This window comes from Felis catus, chromosome B2, assembly GCF_018350175.1.
Source record: "Felis catus isolate Fca126 chromosome B2, F.catus_Fca126_mat1.0, whole genome shotgun sequence".
NCBI classification, from domain to species: domain Eukaryota; kingdom Metazoa; phylum Chordata; class Mammalia; order Carnivora; family Felidae; genus Felis; species Felis catus.
In genome coordinates, this window is record NC_058372.1 from 80,564,752 (window position 1) to 80,587,979 (window position 23,228).

At 38.3% G+C, this 23,228-nt stretch overlaps 1 protein-coding gene across 7 annotated transcripts in view; it reads right to left on the reverse strand.

The window, feature by feature from the left end:
• Positions 1-23,228, reverse strand: part of BACH2 (BTB domain and CNC homolog 2) — a 357,596-nt gene that overhangs the window by 208,524 nt on the left and 125,844 nt on the right. The window contains exon 1 of one of the 7 annotated variants that reach the window (XM_045057854.1): positions 8,580-10,037. The exons of the other annotated variants lie outside the window; for them this stretch is intronic. The gene's annotated coding sequence lies outside the window, so the exon portion shown is untranslated. Of the gene's footprint in view, positions 1-8,579; positions 10,038-23,228 lie in introns of those variants that run through there. 7 annotated transcript variants of the gene reach the window in all.

Here is a 23,228-nt window from a genome sequence, read left to right on the forward strand (position 1 = left end):
TGTCTTTTAATCCTGCTTTTACAGATATCAAGAAAATTGTGCTCCTTTCTTTCCAATACACCCCTCAGAGTTCCCATTGTGCTGTCCTTGAACTACCAGGAGTCTGCAGTTGCAGCACTAACAGTGACCTTATATAACAGCAGTGCTAGCCTGGCTATTATTTGGAGGAGAACGTATCAGCAGGCACTGCAGTACCTTCCCTCTTTTGGCCTGGGAAATGGACAGCAGACAGTACAGATTCCATTAAATGGGAGATCTTGTCCACCTACCAGCTACTCACAGAAACCAGGACATGATCACTCTCTTTCAAGCCCTAAAGTACTTTCCTCAATGCAGGGTGAGTGAAAACATTAGGTCTTCTCATCCTTGTCTTATTGCTTTGATCATCTCAGAAGGGTTTTATTAGGACAGGCTTCTCCACAGTTATCCCTGACCACAGTGATCGATAACCAAGCCTACAGGCTTAGTTAAAAGTAAGTCATATTAGTAACAGTCTTTTTTTTTATTAAAAGAATATAATTTTGCAACCCCTTGCATGTTAATTATTTAGTACTTTTAGCCTTGGGTGATACTTCTAAATGGTAGCTACTAGCCACACGTGACTATTCAAATTTAAATTAAATGAAGCTAAAAATTTAGTTTCTCAGTCACACTAGCCACACTACAGGTGCTCGATAGCCTCATATCATTAGCAGCTACTGTATTAGATGGCACAGACATAAAACATTTCCACAACTGCAGAAAGTGCTACTGAACAAGGCTGCCACAGAGCAATGGGCAAACAAATTCAGAAACACTTAACTGAGTTCTTATGAGCCAGGCACTATCTAAATTTTTTGAATGTACTAGCTCATTTACTACTCACAATGATTCCGCGAGTGACATGACTTATTACTGTTCCCATATCACAGATGATGAAACTGAGGCACGCAGTGATTAAACGATCTCTGATTCCTCTCTCTCCCACTGTATCCAAATCATCAGAACTTTTCTGTGCAGTGTCTCTCATACTCACGGCAGAGTCTGTCATCACAGACGCGATACTCATGTAGGTCTTTATCGGACAATTGCTATACCCTCCTAACTGGTCTCCTTGTTTCAACTATCCTCCATCATCGGCAGGATCAAATAATTAAAAGTTATTTTGTAGCAGATAAACCTTCAATGAAGTCCCCTGAATTAAGGTCAAATTCTTCAAAGCTGTTTTCAAAGTTGCCTACAATATGGTTGCAATTTTTCCTTCGAAACTTACCCTTACTTAATATCTAACACTCCCAATAACTATGGCCACGACGTTGGTGCAAGTCCGCTGAGAAGCAGATGCTAACGCAGGATTAGATATGCAAGACGTTTCTTGAAGAAGGGAGCAAGACTGGGCCAGGAGAGCCTGTAGACTGAGATGTAGGTCCAGCCCTGTGGAGGAGAGGAAGAAGGAAGGGGGACAGGGTGGGAAGCATCTCAGAGTACAGCACAGTGCCAAGAAAGGCTTGGCTATGCCAGTGGGGAATCTGTGAGCCAAAGCTGGTCAGTGGAGGACCCCAGGTCTTGCTGGAATGGGCAAGCCTTAGCATCTTCACTGTGCACAATCACCAGGGGGGATATTCTGACCCATTCTGGTTATGTATTTTATTTCATTTTATTTATTTTTAAAATATTTTTCAAATTTTATTTATTTGTTTTGAGAGAGAGATAGAGAGTAAGCAGGGGACAGGCAGAGAGAGAGGGAGACAGAGAATCCCAAGCAGGCTGTTCCTCGCTGCGCAGAGCCCAATGCAGGGCTTAAACTCATGAACTATGAGATCATGACCTGAGCCGAAACCAAGAGTGGGACACTCAACTGACTGAGCCACCCAGGTGCCCCTGATTATGTATTTTAATTAGTTTGGAGTTACCTTATTCCTGTCATCAGACAGTAAGGGCCCTAAGGGCAGGGACCATGTTTTTCAGTTTTATTTTCCCTTTGGTGACTAGCACAATGTCTTGTACATACAGTGGGCACCAACAGAGGGTGTACTCTGAATTCTACACAGTGCTCCAATTTCAGCTTTCTTAGAGTCTTTCTGTTTTAAACAAATACTTATGTCATCTTGTATTTCTTAAATGCAATTTTTTCTACATCTTTATAGTTCAGAGAATTCAAATATCAGCCAACCTTGGTGAATTAATTCTTTTATGACTTGCTAATTACTTTGTCCTTTTCCTGCTCAAAGCCTACACTGAATTACTTCAACTTCACCTCCGAAGGGGACTAAAAAATTGCTGAACATAATTTGCACTTTACACAATAAAGTTACTAATGGCATTTTAGCAAGAACACCCATTATTTTCTCTGCAGCAATACATCAGCATTTCATCTGTTATAAATTGCTTGGTCAGCATCAAATGGCTTCAGAATAAATCTTTCTCCTTTCTGCCCCTGCTGTCTATGATAAAGAAAAGAGGCAGAAGGTAACCCTGTGTTCTGCATTCCCAGGCATATCATTTTCATGGTGCACGACTCTAATTTATTTCTAGTGATAAACCTCTTATAGTCCTATGCTGGATGATGCTCACACATGTTCAAGTACACACAGGAAGACACAGGTACCTCTTCAACATGAACACCAAAATGAAGGGGCTTCCAGGTGAAGGGTTTAGGGACCATGCACTGTAGAATTTTGACGCCTATTACAGATTTTGGTAACAGGGCAGCTGTAAAAATAAACAGCAATATTCAAATAATTAGACTATTTTTTTTTTCAGCCTCACCTCCAGATATGGTTATAAATACCACAGTCATTAGATGGGACACAGAGTTATCTCTTTAAGATTAGGCTATTCTAGGAGAGCATGGGTGGCTCAATCGGTTAAGCGTCCCACTTCAGCTCAGGTCATGATCTTGTGGTTCATGAGTTAGAGTTCTGTGTCGGTCTCTGTGCGGACAGCTCAGAGCCTGGAGCCTGTTTCAGATTCTGCATCTCCCTCACTCTCTGCCCCTCCCCTGCTCACACTCTGTTTCTGTCTCTCTCTCTCAAAAATAAATCATCATTAAAATTTTTTTTTAAAAAAAGATTATACTATTCTGTCTTCACATTTCTGAGAAATATACCTAATAAGTTCTACTTTTTAAAAATCTCGTGCATCAAAATTTTCTCAACTCTATGATGTATCCGTTTTTTGTACTTCTGAACATAGGCAATATCACAAAGTAGATGCCTACCTAATAAATATTTAAGTGAATAAGTTAATAGATGAATGCTTTTCATTTAGTCTGCTGAAGTCACATTGTTAACAGTATTATTCATTCATCAAAACTAAATACTACTGTGTCATCTACAGTTATTATAAGCTAGTCCCTCTTCTCTATTTTAAATTATACCGATATTTGAGAGTTATGCTTACTGTCAGTTACAGTACTCACATTTCAAATATATGGAGGACTTTACGAATGTTATTATGAATAATGGTGATTAGTTGCTTTTAATATCGTAAGCAGAGTGAGAAAAAATAGACATAAGCTACAGCAGGAGAGATTTAAGTTAGACAAGAGTGTTCTGGCATCAAATCTAATTAAACACTAACATGGATTATTGAGGGAAGTAATGAAATTTTCCTTCTTGGAAGTCTTTAAAAATAAGTTGGAACCTCATCAATGCATACAACATTAAATAAGCTCCCATATAAAGATGGAGGGATTGGTTTCAATGTTCTCTGAATGACAGGTATGTTTATTAAGGGTATATATAAAATAGTATAAATTTCTGTAGTATGGGCATTCATATAAAATCCTAGTATCAATTTATAATCAAAGACATGAATCAGGTACCAAAGAAGTGACTTCTGGTTCTAGTCCCTCGTTCCACATGTGACTTTGGGGCAAGCCATTTTTACCTCTAAGATAAAGATTCTTTTCCAATTAAATAGAATAATCCTAATTCTAAGTATATATTCTTCAAAATAAATTACATAAGATCTTGTTGGGTAAGTTATATTCAAATAAATAAGCAGTAGGGATATTTGATTCCTACAACTTAAGGTTATTTAAGAGTAGGTACTTAGAATTAGGACTATTCTATTTAATTGGAAAAGAATCTTAGAGGTAAAAATCATTTGCCCCAAAGTCACATGAGGAATGAGGGACTAGAACCAGAAGTCACTTCTTTGGTACCTGGTTCATGTCTTTGATTATGAATCCTCATTCTATTGTCCTGAAGTAAATTATACTGTATATATAAAGAACAATGTTTAGCATACTGACAACAATTAGAAAAGAACTACTAATAGATAAACTTTAGATTATGGCAATTAAGTGACTAGCAACCTGACACAGGATTTATCTTTAAAATCCAGGTGCTTTAATGTATTTATACCAATCTTCTCTATGCTGATATTCTTATTGTATAACTTTATTATTATACCACAGGTGAATCTATCATTTTAAAATTCCCAGGCACAAGGCACTGAGCAAATGAAAACTAACACTCCCTTCATGTTATAGAATTTAGAGTACAATCCTTTCTTTTTTTTTTTTAATTTTTTTAACATTTATTTATTTTTGAGACTGAGAGAGACAGAGCATGAATGGGGCAGGGTCACAGAGAGAGGAAGACACAGAATCTGAAACAGGCTCCAGGCTCTGAGCAGTCAGCACAGAGCCTGACGCGGGGCTTGAACTCACGGACTGTGAGATCATGACCTGAGCCGAAGCCGGACGCTTAACCGACTGAGCCACCCAGGCGCCCCTAGAGTACAATCCTTTCTTAACCAGTGGAGTATATTTTCCTCTTCAAGGTTGACAACTTTTGAAAAAATCATGGTACAGACTATGCAATTTATGTTTAAAATGTTGCCACTGCTTTTGTGTTAGGATTCATATTATGAGCAAATTCATATATATTGCCTTTTTTACTGCTTGGATATTGATCTATTTTGACTGTGGTCATCAGAGGCCATATCGCCTAAAAAGAACATATAATTCCATTCTCTGCTTTATTTTTAATTTTTTTTAGTTTATTTATTTATTTTGAGAGAGAGAGAGAGAGAGAGAGAGAGGGAGAGAATACATGAGTGAGTGGGGGAGGGGCAGAGAGAGAGGGAGATGGAGAATCCTAAGCAGGTTCCACACTGTCAGCACAGAGCCCTATGTGGGGCTCAATCCCACAACCACAAGATCACAACCTTACTCGATATATCAAGAGTCTGATGCTTACTCAACTGAGCCACCCAGGTGTCCCTGTCTCTTTTAAAATAGAGACTTTGGGCTACAACATGTTTTTCCCAACAGCTCACCTCATCACTCAGAGATACCAATACAAAAGCAGTATTTCAGGTGGGAGTGCGGAAGGAAATAACCAGAGTTATTTGCAGGGTACAATCAAAGGTTCCAGTGGCAGAAACGTGCTACAAGTTGGGAGAATGTGAGTTACAAAGCATACAGAGAATGAGTAACAGTGAAATGGATAAAATGAACTCATGGGGAACAATTAGATAAGGATAAAAGGTATAGAAGTGGAAGAGCCCAACCATGTCAAAAGGACCAACTTTTAGGAGAAGGGCAGTCAATCATGTCTTTAAGAACATCAGAGGTGGAAGCCATGTTGAAGGTCATATGGAGACTAATCTCCCTTTGCAAATGAGGAAATAGGCCTAATGAGAGTATGTGACTTTCTCAAAGTCATCTTATCCTAGGAAATGACAAATGCACCACACAATTCAGAATAATGACTGGCAGTTTCAGAGCCAAAGACTTTGCACTGAGCCAGGGCTGCCTGTCCCCTCGGGGAGGACTGTCTCTCCAAGTGCCCTAGCCTTGTTCCTATGGATCACCACATTTTATTTTATTTTTATTTTTATTTTTTTAAGTTTTTTTTTTTAATTTTTCTAATGTTTATTTATTCTTGAGACAGAGACAGAGCGCGAACAGGGGAGGGGCAGAGAGAGAGGGAGACACAGAATCTGAAATAGGCTCCAGGCTGTGAGCTGTCAGCACAGAGCCCAATGCGGGGCTCGAACCCACGAACTGTGAGATCATGACCTGAGCCGAAGTCGGACGCTCAACCGACTGAGCCACCCAGGCGCCCCAGGATCACCACATTTTAAATCTAGTGAGTGATGGGGAATGATAGGCAAAGAACAAAAGGACATCTGCCAATGCTCAGAATGTATTCAGTCTGATGGTTCCAGTCCACCTTTTGACTAGCTCTGTCCTAGTCAGTTCTGGACAGGAGGTGAAACAAGTGTTATTTTGACATGGTTCTGCCTACGGAGAGAGACCCACTGAGAGTCTGTAGTCGACAGGCTCAGACGATGGGAAGAGCCATGTCAGCCCCTCTCAAGGCTCAGCTACTTCAGGGAGAAAACAAAGGCAGCATGCAGGAAAGGGGAGGTCAGATGAGCGGCCAGGGAGAGGGCACATACATACAAAAGTCCCGAATTTGGAGGAGGCTCATCCACACTTCAGATGCACAGCAGACGTGAGGAAGGGGGCAGTGCACAAGGAGATCACACACAATGCTATTCTGGGAAGGGTTCTCTGTGATCTGTAACTTATATGGATATAATAAACTCCATGCCTGAGACACAAAAGCCCCAAACAACCACCACCAAAACACAAAACATGTGTTTAAAGGGGAAAATTACCCACAATGTTGGTTTTTTCCACATGGCTGGACCAGGAGGGTTGCAAAATCCATCATTGTTAGTGGCCAGAAAGCCAACCAGGGGAGCCCTCTTAGAACTTTTAAAGGGAAACATTTTGGATGAACCTCTTGGTCTTACAAGAAAGACAGCTAGTTATATTTAACTATAAACACATGGCAGTAGGTGTCAGAGATATGCTCCATTTGAAAACTATATAAAATAAATGCTATTTTTGGAAAAGGAAACTAAACTAAGAATAGATAACCTGAGACTGCCAGACAGGGGCTAGTGCACCTGGCTGTGCTTTCTCGAGCATTTAGCACTTAGATTTAGCCTTCAGCTGAACTGCTCTCACTTCAGCAATCTTTAATTTATGCAGATGATTCATTTGCAATATTAAATCATTACAACACTGTAACAACAACAACAACAAAAACAACAAGACACTAGAAATAGAGGAGGCCTGCTCTGACCACCTAATGTAAACCTGCAAACTTTCTCCATTGTGAAACAGACATTCCTCTTATTTTGCTCTACTTTTTTCTTCTTTTTAAAGCAATTCTCATCTTCTTTTTTCTTCTTTTGCAATTTTCATCTTCTAACATACTATAATTTGTTTATTTGTTTAGTGCTTACTTTCTGTTCTCCAACAGGATATAAGCTCCAAGAGGGCAGGAATTTTTGTAATGTTGCTCATAGATGTATTCTATGCACCCAGAACGATGTGTGGCATACAGTGGGTGTGCAAAAATGCTGGCTGACGAATCAGAACAAGAACAAGACGTGCATGAATTGTAAATACTGTATGAAGCCCTTTTTCTCAGATGACAATGAAGCTGCCTCATCAGTAACTACGAAGAATATATATTTTTCAATAGAAATCACCAAAATTAAAAAAATTCAAATTCAGAGGTTAGTGGGGGGTATTCTGCTATCAGAAGAAGGAGGTGATTCACTCTAAAGATTCCAGGGGGAAGTGACCCCAGCACACTTGGGGCCAAGCTGATGACATGCTCCTGCATATCTTTGGGTATATAGAAGGAAACTGAGGTAAGTACTGAGCAGTGGGAAAAGATAACTCACAAGGGCTTGTCTTTGGTAGGTATATATATATATATATATATATATATATATATAATTTTTTTTTTTTTTTTTTTTTTTTTTTTTTTTTTTTTTGAGAAAGAGACAGAGAGTGAGTGAGCAGGGAAGCAGAGAGAGGGAGAGACAGAATCCCAAGCAGGCTCCACACCATCAGTGCAGAGCCAATGCGGGGCTTGAACTCACAAACCATGAAATCATGACCTGAGCTGAGATCGACTCAGACACTTAACTAACTGAGCCACCCAGGTGGCCTGGTGGCTTTATAATATTAATACTTTTTTTTTTTTATGGCGCTTGACTGGGCATAAGTAATACTTTCACAGTATCTCCCTCTATTTTGAGGCAGTCAAGATTATTTTCTGAACGTTGGAGAGTGTACTTGCCCACTACCAAAGTGGAGCATTTGTTGCTCGGTTTAAGAAAGCATGTACAAATTCAGTACTTTTTCCACATGGCATGGCTAAAAGTATTACTCTCAAAGATTGCTTAACTAGCTGCCCACCTCCTGTGTTTTATTACCAGGGGAGCATTTTACAGAAATGAGTGATTGCTTGGTCTTCACTGCCAAAGTGCCAGGAGATCAAGTAAATAATGAGAGAACGCCAAAGTCTCTGCTACCAAACAGATAGGAACTTCAGGTGGTATTTATTTAAGACCCTGTATTTCTTAGGTTATGGTGGGGGTCTATGAAAAAGAAAGGTAGCAGACATGTAGCCTAGATTTACAGGGATTATTCAAAGCTCTACCTTAGCAAAAAACCAAAAACACAACAACAAAAAATACTAAGAAACAAACAAAACTCCCCTCCTGTATAGAAACTATTCCATAACCATGGAGGAGGGGTCTAAAACACAACTCACCAAAACGTAGAAAAGACACAGAATGCATGGAGTGGGCAGGTCTTGAGAATCCTATCCCCACACAAAGAGAAACTGTGCAGTATCCAGAGAGAAGAGATGGTATGGTAGCTGGGGAGAATTAGCAACCAAAGGGGATGAATCAGCTCAGCGTCTGAAAACACCTACAGGTTCTGTCAAACCTGCCCGCAGTCTTCAAGAGCTTCAAGGCTCACAAACAGGAAACTGCTGGGTATGACTTAATCTGACTCTCAACCTCCTCAGAGAAGAGCTTGCCCAAAAAGTTATGAACAGAGTGCGGAGCCAAAAGGTGAGAGGTGAAGAAGAATGTGAGTTCAAGTTCAGAGTATGAGGCATTTAGGTTCTCAATTCTCAAAGCACAGAGGAGTTATTTGGGATTTCAGCACTGTGTTCAAAACCGGTCAGCATCTCTACGAGCAGCCCAATGCTTTATAGAAATGAGGAGAACGAAAATTCAACTACAAAGGGACTGGTGAAGACGTGAGTTGAAGTCGTTCATTTATTCATCTGTTCATTTACTCAAGACATTCTGTATTAGAATATTTTCAGGAAAAGAAAACTGAATTGACCTAAACAAATAAGAGGATTTATTATCTCACACAACAGAGTTGCATGGAGGTAGAACTGTCCCAGGACTGGTTTATTTATAGCACCTCAGCAACATCATTAAGCACCCAGGTTCTTTCCATCTTTCTGTCTATGTTGATTTGGTTAGAGTAACCAAAAATTTACCCCCTGGATCAAGAACTGGAGTTGGGGCCTGGGCCAGCTGCCCTAGAGCAGCTGGAGGAAAGTAAATACTTCAACCAAGTCAGGGTTGTGCTAGAAAGAAAGGGGCTAATGGCCACTGGGTGGGCCCCAGAGATATCTGTAGAAGGTCACTCAACAATATTCACTAAAAACCTACTATGTGTCCATTCCTGCACTGGTCACTGGAAACATGGAAAAAAGGAACTACTTGCCCATAGGAGTTTAGAGACTAATTGGTGAGACAAACATTAATGAAACAAACATGAAAATAAAGACAAAACAACAACAGCAGTAGTGTTATCCTGAAAAGGTACATGGTGCCAATGAAAGCATAATCGGGGGACCTAGGTTAATGAGGGGGAGAGGAGGAGTCCCTGAAGAAGGGAAACTGGAGCTGTTGGGATAGGGGATGGAGAAACATTTCAGGCAGAGGGAACAAATGGAGTGGCCAAGTGGAAGGAGTGAATATGGCATATTCAAAAACCATCCCCAGATGGAGAACAGACAGAGGGTGAGTCTGGAGCATGATGCTGAAAAGGTTCACAGGAGCCAGACTATATGAGTTACATACAATGGAAGAAATGTTAACAAATTCATATTTTTAAAAAGTTGATTTATTTTGAGAGAGAGAGCGAGAGTGAGAAGGGGAGGAGGGACAAAGAGAACAGAAGAGAAAGAATCCCAGGCAGGCCCCACACCATCAGCGTAGAGCCCTACACGGGGCTTGATCCCACAAACCGTGAGATCATGACCTGAGCCGAAATCAAGAGTTAGATGCTTAACCAACTGAGCCACCCAGGCACCCCAAAAATTCATATTTTTATTTTAAAAAATATTTTTAAGGTTTATATTTATTTTTGAGACAGAGAGACAGAGCATGAGTAGGGGAGGGGCAGAGAGAGAGGGAGACACAGAATCCGAAGCAGGCTCCAGGCTCCAAGCTGTCAGCACAGAGCCCGACACGGGGCTCCAACTCATCAACCACAAGATCACGACCTAAGCCGAAGTCGGACGCTCAACCGACTGAGCTACCCAGGCGCCCCAACAAATTCATATTTTTAAACTTTCAAAATCTTAGACTTTTTGTTCACATCAAGTTTGACACAAAACAGGGCTCTAAAATGTCCTATTACCCAGATGCTCAGAGAATATTAAATGGCCATCCCCTGTCCTTTCAAAATGAATACTTCTAGTCACTTCACATAAAAGTATCCCATAGGAAGAAAGGCTGGGCACAGGGGTGGGGAGGCAAGGTATGGGAGACCTGGAACCTGAGTTGAAAGATGAAGCCACACAGTTGTAACTGATTGGAAAAGGAAGGAAATAATTGAAGAGGCCAAGTTGGGAAAAGTATGTGGAGGAAGGCTGTGACTCTCAGATAGGGTCGAATGGGATCAGGGACCTGCATGGGGGTTCCTTGTGTACAGTAACAAGATAGGGTGCTTGAGCTGGGGGGTGCGGAAGGCTCAGAAGCACAGTGAAAGGAGGGACCCTGAGGAGGGGCAATCTTACCCCAGGCCCGGCCTCACACCTTTGGGTGTTAACTCGCTCTATATTCTGGGGAGGTAACAAGAGTGAGACTGCAATATTCAGTGTGCTTCTGTGCTTTTTGGGGTGTGCCTGCTTACTTAGCAAGAGATTACACAGAAATTACTCAAGGTAAAGTGCACACAGTCCTCTCTCAGCAAATGAGAATATGCTTTAGGAATAAACAACACTACCACTTCCTTACGGGGCAAAAAAATATTACCTCTTAAACTGGTTTCTTATCACTACAAACTAACTCATAATCTCTCAATAGCTGAGTATAAATGGTCTAATTAACCATCTTTTGCCCTTCAAACACTTGAGGATTTCCAGGGTGACTAACCATGCATTTCTTCTACCACATGGATGAGCATGTAACTGAAAGGATTCACATCCTCCAAAGCAGACATTTAGAGTGTGACAAAGCCATCTCAGAGAAAGTTGGCCCTTTTGAAATGAGATAACTAATTATCCGGTGAAAAGGCAGTCTCTTCCCACTGGAAATCAGCTACGTGGTCGAGGAGAATGAAAGGCATGGACCATGGCAAATCAGATCTTTAAAAATGGTAAACAAAATAAGCCACAGAACAATTAACACATGTGGGAAAACGCAAAACACCACCAGCCACACAGTTGATTTGGTTTTAAGAAAACTGAGTCTGTGTTTTAGAAAGAAAAAAAAAGAGTGAAAATACATAAAAGTAAAAAATAAATCAATAAGTAAATGAAACAAAACACCCTAAAAACACAACTAAAAGCCAAGTAAAACTCATACACACAGACCTTCACAGACTACACAAATTACTTTGTCTGAATCATCTACAAACTTAGGAAACAGCCCTTATACATGTATTTTATCCTTCAGGAATACAGCCCATGTCTCCTCTGGAATCTCGACTGCTAACACACACAAGGCAGTGAACCATGGAGACGGTCTTCCTTTCAAAATAAGGACACAGCTTATTTTCTCCAGATCAGATGTAGCTGTGACTGAGAACCTATGCATGCTGTAGAGACAGAGAGAAAAGGAAATGGATGGTGAAAGCAAATTTAATTCAGTGAGCTAGCAACATCATAATGCACAAAGCTGGGAAGGGGAGAGAGGTGGAGACACACACAGTGCCTACCTTGTTCCTTTCTAGTTTTACCAAATTGCATTATATATTTATGACTTTTACCCTAAAAAGCATGAAAAATTGACAATAAAAGGTTATCTGAATGGAACATTGGTCTTTGGTTAAAGTGTCCGGCACAAAAAGAATCAAATTTTTTTCAACGAGCCTTCAAACAAAGTGTACATGCTCTTGACATCTGCTGATGAGCTATGGTTTCCTCTTCTTCAAAACTCAAAGCTTCTCTAAATTAAACATAAGCTTGTTTTGGGTATCTGTAAAATATATGTGGATAAAATTCAAAGTTTTAGAAAGGGAGTTGCCATAGAAACACACAACTCCCTAAAAGAGCAATCCGTTGCCTCTTAAGGGAACCCATCATCATAGATATTTATTGAGTGCTGCAGACAATGCATAAAGGACAGTTGGAATACACACACTGGACAAGTACACAAATTAAATAAGTCAAGTGCTTTAAGTAAGGGATGATGAGCCCGTTTGTATGTGTGTGGTGGGAGGAAGTATCATGTGAGCTGAACCCTGTGGTACAGCTGAAATGTAGCCATCATAAGAAGATTTATTTAAAACACAATTCTGTAACAAGCTGGGCATTGCACCCAGTTATCACTATGGACTGTTTTCTGTGAATTCTTTTAAAACGTGGATGTAAGTACTTGAAGCAGCACTTACAAAAATAGCCTTATTTTTACTAGCAGAGTAGACTCAAGCTAAAAATAAATTAAATGGGAGTTTCATACTGCAGACTTAAAAAACATAGTATCAGTATACCTAAGACCACCTCTTTATCAGAAGCTTCTGTGCAGCATTCCAAAAAGGCCACCTGATTTCCAGCCAGATTACTGTTCTTCAGACTTGGTCTTGAGACAAAGGTACCTCATGGAGATAACCTCTAAGCTGGAGTCTTGAATCAAAACCACTATTGGTCCTTAGAGAAGGATTTCTGCTCTCAGACTTTTGCCAGAAAAGGCCAAATTATCACACAGCCCTTTGACAATGGGATGGTCCTAACTGGGAGGAAACAAAATAAGTATTTTTGAGGGGCTGTATTCCCAAAATACCTGCAATGAAAGTCTGGGATTAAAAAAAAGTTCAAGCCAGGTAAGTAATTATTTGTATGAAAATGTGATCTTTTCTTCAGTTCAATTTCTTTCAAGGTGACATATATACAACACCCTGGGCTTTGGGAGAATTCTCCAGTGGGGACTAAAAAGGAAGTATCTGGTGGCAGTGGAGAGTCACATGGGGACTTCCAATAGATATTCTCCATCTACAAGAGAAGGGAAGGGTCTCCAGGCTGTAGCTGTTTGATAAACATACCACAGCAGCCTTTTGACTTCTGGTATAAGTAAAAGTGGCTTTTTGGTGCTATATTTTGAAGGCAACAGGTAAAGGCAATGAAGTGATAAGTATTTACAATACAGATTTAATATTTCTAAAACAAAATTTCTGAGATTTTCTGCTTTAAGCAGGATCATCCTGCTTAACATCTTGTCTCACTAATCTTTACTTCAATTTTGAAGAGTAAAGTGTGAATGCGTAGAAAAATCCAGTCACCTTTTCAGAATCAGCTATCTAAGCACTACCTTTTCAAACAGCTTTAATCTAGAGGGCTATTTTATTTGAGAGAGAGAGAGAGAGAGAGAGAGAGAGAGAGAGAGCCCGATGAAGAGCCCGATGGAGCTCGAGCCCACGATCCTGAGATCATGACCTGAGCCAGAATCAAGAGTCAGAGGCTCAATTGAGTGAGCCACCCGGGTGCCCCTAGAGTGCTATTTTAATAAGAATGTTTATAAAATTATAAAATTGAATTGTTTAAAAATTTTATTCATCAAGATTAAAGGTATCTGCATTAAAAAAAAAGGTAATACATTCAGAAACAGTATACACATTACCATGATGTGAAATTACAAAAAATCGCAGACATTCATGGTAACTCAGGAATGAACCTTTCCATGCAGCTTAGTTTCCCAGAGAGCTGATGGGTTCCAGAGTTTTCTTAAAATAGAAGTATTTCCAAAATGTACCACATATCTTTGTGTATCCAACATCAGAACTAAGTGCATGATATACCTTTTTTTCTTGATAACTTAGGATTGAAAATACCAGCCCATATGTAGAAGTTGAATATAGTTCTTCAAATGTAATACATATGTGGTTGTAGATGAAAATATATGTGCTGAGGACCATGGAACAGGAAGGATTCCATTTGACCCCCAAATCTGTCCTCTCAAAAAAAATTCCTGATATCAACTTCTATTCTGATCATTTGCCTCTCCTCACAGAGGTAGGGTGTAAGCTATGCAGTGCAGTATGACTTTCTGGGGGTGTACGGTGTTGTTTGGAAAAGCTAGTTAGTGAAACAAAGTCTAAAGAGGTTTCCTGACAAATGGTTTTTCTGTTCTCTAGGTGGACATCTGCTTGGATGTTGTTATTGGCTGCCTATGACTTTGGTTGGAGCTTCAGCCTATAGTGGCACTCAAGAGCTGTGGGCAGGTATGACCTTCCCCAGGTTTCTCACGGGCACTTTCAGTTACTCAATGGTTTCTTCAACGGTTGGGGAAGAGGAACACCCTTGACCAGTTCACAAATCTGAGTTCCCATGGTTGGGAGTTCTCCAATGCTTCACTTCTTTTTGCTGGAAAGAAAACAAAACAAAAAACAAAAAAACAAAAAAACAAAAAACAAAACCTGTTGGTAGAAAAAAATTGGCACAATCCCTTTGAAAGAGCAATTTGGAGTGCTCTCTCTCTGGATGTCAAAGCATAAGAAAGCACAAATTATTTCCCTCAGCAAATTGCTTTCTAGGAATCTAGCCTAAGGAAATCATGTAAACAACATGTAAACTTTGGATATGTAAACAAAGGACATGTGCAAAGAGGTTGACAGTACCATTGATTATAAAAATAAAGTTTTGAGATGCCTGGGTACGTCAGTCGGTTAAGAGTCCGACTTCAGCTTAGGTCATGATCTCATAGTTCATGAATTTGAACCCCATGGGCTCTCTGCTGTCAGCTCAGAGCCCACTTCGGATCATCTGTCTCCCTCTCTTTCTGCCCCTCCCCCGCTTTTGCTCGCTCTCTCTCTCTCTCTCTCTCTCTCAAAAAGTAAGATTAAAAAAATAAAAAAAAACATTTTGCTAAGCTTCTAGAAACCTAGTGTATTGCTTAATAAAATAATAAGAGTCAAGCAACAGGAGACTATTCTGCCATTAAGATTTTAAAATAACAATGCGACCTACATTAATTGAAACAAAGATTTCCACCATATATTGTTAAGTGAAAAATAAAAGATTTCACAAATACATATGGTATACATAGGAAAAATTCTGGAAGGATATATATTAGAGAGTCCCAAACTATTCTGGAAGCTAGTAGAGTCTCAGTAATTTTTTTGATAGTGCCTCCAGACCAAAATAAATATCTAACAGTGCTGTCTGTTAAGTAGTTAGGTCCAAACAACTTAAGTATTTATGTCTTAATGACTTAGTAGCTATTTGGAAAAAATAACACACATAAGTTAAAAGAAAAGTATTTTTTTTCCTTTTTAAATAACCTTCTAATAACTTATTAATAGAGTGTGTGCACCTGTTGAGCCATGCACAACTTCAGATCTTGGAATCAGGTTTAATACCATTTCCCTCATTTCCTGTTTCATATTGGTTTTCACATGGTACTCACTTTTTACCATTAAAAAGTTAGCAACCATTGAAAATTCACTTTTGCAAAGATATGATGTCATCAGAAGGAATGCAGTATGATCTTTAATGTTGAAACTATGAATTGCCTCCAATGGTATTGGACAGATGCATTTCCCTTGATGCAAAATAACCTGCAGCAACCTCATGGATTTGCTGTGGTGCCCCAGAGCACCTTGGCATGCAGCTTGGGAACTGCAGATATATAACAATATTAACAGCTGCTTTCTCTCGGGTTACGGGTGATTTTTTTTAAAAAAAGATTTTCTGAACCTTTTCCCAATAAACATCTGTTACTTTTTGCAATGAGAAAAACCATTAAAAGGATTGATATATTTTCAGAAGTTTTTTCCCCCCTTTGGCTTAAACACAAACATTTATCTCTTACTATTCTGGAGGCTAAAAAGTCCAAGATCAAGGCCCTAGCTGATTAGGTATCTGATGAAGAGCCCTTCCTGGTTCACAGACAGCTGTCTTCTTGCTGTGAAAGCTTTCTGTTCTAAAAAAAAGGATGGATATTCTATTCTCCTCAATTTTTTACTCTTAGAAAAGTCTGGGCATAAACAACATTAAAAATTGAAAGTATTGATTGGAAATAACCTAAGTGTCCCTTGATAGATGAATGGATAAACGTGTGGTATATATATACAATGGAATGTTACTCAGCCATAAAAAGAAGTAAATCTTGCCATTTGAGACCACATGGATAGACCTTGAGAGCATTATGCTAAGTGAAATAAGTCAGATAGAGAAAGACAAATATATGATTTCACTTATATGTGGAATCTAAACCCTGTTTCTCTTTCTTTCTTTCTTTTTTTAGTAGGTTCTATGCCCAATGTGGGGCTTGAACTCCTGACTCTGAGATCGAGTCACACTCTCTACTGACTGAGCTAGCCAGGCGCCCCCTCTAAAAAACAAAACAAATGAACAAACAAAACAAAACTCATAGATACAGGGAACAGATTGGTGAGGGAAAGAGGTGGTGGGGTAGGTGAAATGGGTGAAGGGAGTCAGTTACATGGCAACAGATGGTGACTAGACTTATTGTGGTGATTACTTTATATACAAAAATTGAATTATTATATTGCACATTTGAAACTAATTTCCTGTATACTAATTTTACCTCAATTAAAAAAAAAACTACATGACAGGTATAACAAGACCTTAAAAAAAGCAAGAAAATCTTGGATGATGCTTTAATGATAGAAACCTCATTCCTGAATAACTTTCTGCAATAACTCTTACTATTCTGAATCCTTCCTTGATACTTGCACAGATAGGACTGATGAAGTCACCGGTGTCAGGACACTGACCCAGACATTCACCCTACTTCCTGTGGGTAGTCACTACAATTGTTTAACAATAGACTCTCTGTCCCTCAGCTGATGTGCCTATAACACAGCATGGTCACGCCATTGTGGGAACTGAGCTGCAAATGGTCCTTTGCTCTTGGTCTGCAGGGCTTCAGTCTCTGGATTAATGGTGTTCCTTTTAACACAGTGCCTGCTGATATTCACCCTGGTATCCCCTGCCACTGTCTTTAAAGGTCTCTACTACTCTCTTTGTTCCCTTCTGGTTATTTCTGCCCAGTCTGTCAGTTTTGGCACTAACGAAATGAATGGCCTTTTATAACTTCACCAATTGGGACTTTAAGAACCAACAGAGTAGTATAACAGATATTTAGCTTTCTTTGTAGTTAGTTGTTGGTGTTTTGTCTGTTTTACCCCTTGTGGGGGTTGGTGGAGACAAAGGAACATTTTCTCGTTTAAATTGTTTTAAATATTTGTTTATTTTTGAGGTGGGAAGCAGAAAGAGGGAGACACAGAATTTGAAGCAGGCTCTAGGCTCCGAGCTGTCAGCACAGAGCCTGACACAGGCTTGAAACCACTAACTGTGAAATCAAGACTTGAGTTGAAGTTAGACACCCAACTGACTGAGCCACCCCTGAGCCTCAGGAAAATTTTCTAATTTCAAGCTATTGTTAAAACCTGAGGATTTTTAAAGTTTGGTGTTGAAGTTTTATTGTGGTCAATATTTTCTAATCATTTACTTTGTTACTATAGAAATGCCCATGGAATTATTAAAAACCATTTATTTTTCCAATCTAGCAATGTCTACAAACGTATATGTCAATTTCAACTTAACCTTTACAAATTTAAGTTAGAATTAACAATGCTGCAGTAGTAGGATATTTGAAGTAACTATCTGCATGAACTTTAATTGGAATGCCCCCAAGAGTCTTAAATATATTTGTTAAAAAATGAAGAAGAATAGGATCTTCCAATCCTTTATTTGTCTAATTACTCCCTACAGTACTTGCCACATTATAACATACCATATACTTTGCCTATTTATCTTGTTAATGGTCTCTGTCCTCCAACAAGAATGTAAGCTCAACAAGAGTAGGAATTTTTGTCTATTTCAATCACTGATCTATCTCCACCACCCAAAATAGTCTGGCAAAATGTCGGCGCTCAACAAGTAGTTACTAAAAAGTAAGTGAACGAGTGACTAATTCTTAAAGACCTTTTATAACTCCATTTTAGAGGGCCACAGATGAGAAAAATATTTTTAAATGAACATTAATGTTTATGGAAAACAGCTACTGCTTTTTTGTGTAGGTGAAAATCAAAGTCAACCTTTGATTACAGTAAAATCCACAAATTACAAGGATTTAACCAATTTTTTATTGCTTTCCTGTGGGAAACATTTTAACTTTCAAGTAAAGAGACATTTTGATTGTCAAAGTATGGCAAGTGCACGTAGAATACCTAAAAATGCTGAGGTGAATTAAAAACATTTTTTAAAAATCACAGCTAAACTTTGAGAAAGTAATAGTAATTGCTAAAGGTCAAAAATTATAAGAAGACTAGAAGCTAGGAAGATACGTACTCTGGAGACATAAGCCAATCCTTGGTGGGGGTTTTAAGAGACACAAAGTCTATGGGACAGGAGACAAGCCTAATGCTCACACCCTCGAAAGGTAAAAATCCTCAGTGGTTAAGTTAAAAAAAAATATCTCCCAGGAACAGAAGAAAGGATAAGCCTTAGTGATGGGAATGGAGGGACAAAGGAAAAAGTTTCCTCAAAAAATTCTAAGCCAAGGGGTGCCAGGGTGGCTCAGGTGGTTAAGCATCCGACGCTTGGTGTTGGCTTAGGTCATGATCTCAGGTTTTGTGGGTTTGAGCCTCAGGCTCTATGCTGATAGTGTGGAGCCTACTTGGGATTCTGTCTCTCCCTCTCTCTCTGCCCCGCCCCTGTTCGTTTTCTCTCTTTATCTGTCTCTCACTAAATAAATAAATATACAAATTAGTTAATTTATTAATTAATTAAAAAAAGAAAATTCCAAGCCTGGTCTTGTACTGTTTGGGATCAGAACTTCTACGTACTTTCTTAAACACAAACATTTAGGGTAGGAAAGTAGTAGAGAGACAGTGCCCTTGAACACATGACAGAAGCAAATGCAAAGGCTCTCTAGAATAATGAACTTTAAATCCAAGTGTCAAAGGATTTTCATACGCGGAGTTCCAAGTAATCAAGTTCACAATAAAAAAATCACAAAACACACAAAGAAGAAAGCTGTCATGAACAAGAGTAAGAAACAAACTGCAGAGTCAAGCCCTTGAAAGTTATAGATGTTGGATGTATAAGATACAGAATATAAAACAGATATGTTTAATATGTTTAAACAAAGACAGGATCTTAAAATATGAAAAAAGAAATAACATAAGAAAAATAACTAGGCAGATTTGGGAAAGAACCAAAAATAACTTCTAGAAATGAAATATAACAACCATAATTAGATATTCAATGGGTGAGTCCAATACCAAATTAGATACAGCTGAAAAAGAGTTCATGATTTGGTAGACAGATAAAAAGAAATTAAATGTAATCTTGTACAGAGATTGAAAAAAGATGAAGATATGAAAAAAAGATGAAAAGTTATGGAGCACAGAGTATGAAGGAAAATACAGAGAATGAGGGAAGGGCAGCGTTAGAAGTGATTATACTTATTTCATATCTGAAATGAATATAATATTGTATGTCAACTATACCTCAATGAATGATAATAAAATAAACTTTGCCTGAAAAACAAAAAAAAATGATTATAATTTAGACTTTCTAGAACTAGCAATCATTAAATTCAGGAAGCCAAAGGAATCCCAAGGGTGATAAAAAAAAATTCTCACCCAAATAGTGCCTGGTAAAAACTCCAGAACACCATCATCAAAAAAGATCTTCAGAACAGCCAGAGGAAACAGCAGATTACCAAGTACCTACAAGTGCGTGATAATTAGATTGAAAGCTGATTTCTCAATAGAAGAAGAAATATCTGGGGAAGATATATTTACAACACAGACATAAAGTAATACTAAACATGGAACTGTATACTTAGCAAAACTACCTTTCACAAAAAAGGCAAATAAAGGCATTTTTGGCTAACAAAAAATAAGTTTATTTCCAAAGAGCATTCACTATGAGAACTTCTAAATGACGTACTTCAGAGAAAAGCAAGAGATCTGAGGGAAAGAGGGAATGGTGAGCAAATAGTAAACATATGACTAAACTGAAATAAATATGGACTGTATAAAACAAATGCTGACTGTATACAAACTGTAATAACATCTAATATAAAAATGAGATAAAACTGGAAACTGGATAACAATGTATATTAGGTTAAAAAAGAATGATTAGAATTAAAGAAGTCTAAGATTCCTGAGTGGTTTGGGAGAAGAGGAAGATACTGCGTAGTGTAAGCCTTCATTAAGTTAAATGGGATGTTCACATCTCCAGGGTAAGCACTGAAAGACAACAGTGTGTACAACTGCCAAACTAGAAGGAGAAATAATATGGAATTATAAAAACAAAAACAAAGCAAATCTCATTCAACCCAAATTAGAGCAATAAAGAAAAAACAGAGCACAGAAAAAGTAGGACAAAAAGAAAGCAAAAAGATGGTCAAAATGAATACAAATGCATTATTATTTTTTGTTTGACTGAAAATGCAAATGTGACTGATGCAACCTACTAAACAATAGAAATGTACTACATTTTCTAGTTAAAAGACAAAGACTGTCTGATTGAATTAAAAAACAGAAAACATGTTCACATAAGCACTTGAATATGAATGCTCATAGCAGCCCTATTCATAATAGCCCCAAATTGAAAAACTAAAATCTCTATCAACTGGTGAATGGTGAAACAAACTGTGGTATATCCATATAATGGAATGATACTCAAAAATAAAAAAGAATCAAATATTGATACATGTTACAACATGGATGAATCTCAAAAGCATGACGCTAAATGAAAGAAGAGAAATACCAAAGACTACCTAGTGTATGATCCCATTTATATGACATTCTAGAGGAGATAATACTGTAGTGATAAAAGCAGCTCAGTGGTTTCTTGGGGCCAGACATGAGGGAAAGAACCTGACTGCAAAAGGGCATGAACAACTTTCTGGTGTGATGGAAATGATCTGTATCTTTATTGTGGTGGTGGTTTCATGACTATATACACTTATCAAAATTCATCAAACTGTACATTTAAAATGTGTGAGTTTTTATTGTATATAAATTATATCTTGAAGGGGCGCCTGGGTGGCGCAGTCGGTTAAGCGTCCGACTTTAGCCAGGTCACGATCTCGCGGTCCGTGAGTTCGAGCCCCGCGTCGGGCTCTGGGCTGATGGCTCAGAGCCTGGAGCCTGTTTCCGATTCTGTGTCTCCCTCTCTCTCTGCCCCTTGCCCGTTCATGCTCTGTCTCTCTCTGTCCCAAAAATAAATAAACGTTGAAAAAAAAATTAAAAAAAAAATTATATCTTAACATAGGTAATAGGAATCCAGTTATGTGATTTACAAAAGACAAATCTAAAACCTTTTGTGTACATGGAAAAAGCAAGTTGGAGAAAAACGGTAGGCAAATACGAACCCAGAAATCTGGCTTAGCTAAATTAAACCCATACAAAATTAATTTTGGGCAAAGACATTAAATAGGTCATGACATATTAATAAATATATTTAATTCACCAGGAAGATATAATAATATATGCCTCATGACATCTTCAAAACACATTAAACTTAAAATTCGCAGAATTGTGATGAAAAACTAAACAGAGGACAATTTTATTTGTAAATAAAAATGCAAAAATCTTGAACAAAATATTAGCAATTGAAATCCAGAAATTTATAAACAAGAATAAGATGTCTAAGTTTGAGTTATTCCCATAATGCAAGGTTTTTTCAATATCAGTTATTCTTCACATTAGCAAATTAAAGAAGTAGAAAACATGTGACTATCTTGAGATGCAGAAAAAACATTCAATAAAATGTAACAACTATTCATGATTAAAACTCTTAGTAAACAAGGAATAGAAGGAAACTTCTTCAGTTGGGTAGGGTATCACAAAACAATCCTTTAGCAAACATACACAAGGACAAACTTTTGAGTAATTGCCTGTAAGGTCCGTGAAAAGGTAAAATTTGCTATTATCACTTTTACTTAACAGTGAAGATTCTAGCTAGGTATTCAACAAAATAAAATCTAACATTACATAGATTGGAAAGGAAAAAAACCCTCAAAGCTATCATTTCTTATTGATGATATAAATCTAGGTAGAAAACTCTAAGGAATCTACAAATTATTTTTATTAATAAGGAAGCCAGTAAGGTTACCATATACACGATAAAACTCGGCACTTTAACAGTGAAATGGCTAAATAAATTGTCATATAATAAGTACAAAAAATACGATACAACAATAAAAATGAATGAATTAAGTTATACACATCAATATGGACGAATCTGAGAACATAATATTTTGGCAGGAGCAAGTCACAAGATAATCAGTATAATTCCATTTATGTAAAGGTTAAAATAGTACTATATAGTTTAGGGTATATTCATATGTAGTAAAACTTGGGAAAGGCAAGATAGTGGTTATCTCAAAATCTAAGAAAGTGGTTGAGAAGAGAAGAATGTGATCTAGGAGAGAGATACATATAAGCCTAAATAGTAGTGATGATGTTCTTGAGAGAAGTAGACGAAATGTGGATGTCTCCTTCACTTTATTGTTTAAAATGTACCAATAAGAAAAACAAAAAACAAAAAATCAACAAGCTATATATTCCCTTCTGTATGGATGGGGTACTTATTTTTTTTTTTTAAGTTTATTTATTTATTTTGAGAGAGAGAGAGAGAGAGAGCGAGCGAAAGCACAGACATGCGCGAGCAGGGGAGGGGCACAGACAGAGGGAGAGAATTCCAAGTAGGATCCGTGCTGTCAGCGCACAGCCCTACGTGGGGGCTCTGTCTCACGAACTGTGAGATCATGACCTGAGCCGAAATCAAGAGCTGGGATGCTTAACCCTCGGAGCAACCTAGGCGCCCCAAACGGTATACTTCTTATTTTTCTTTAATTTTTTTTTAACGTTTATTTATTTTTGAGACAGAGAGAGACAGAGCATGAACGGGGGAGGGTCAGAGAGAGAGGGAGACACAGAATCTGAAGCAGGCTCCAGGCTC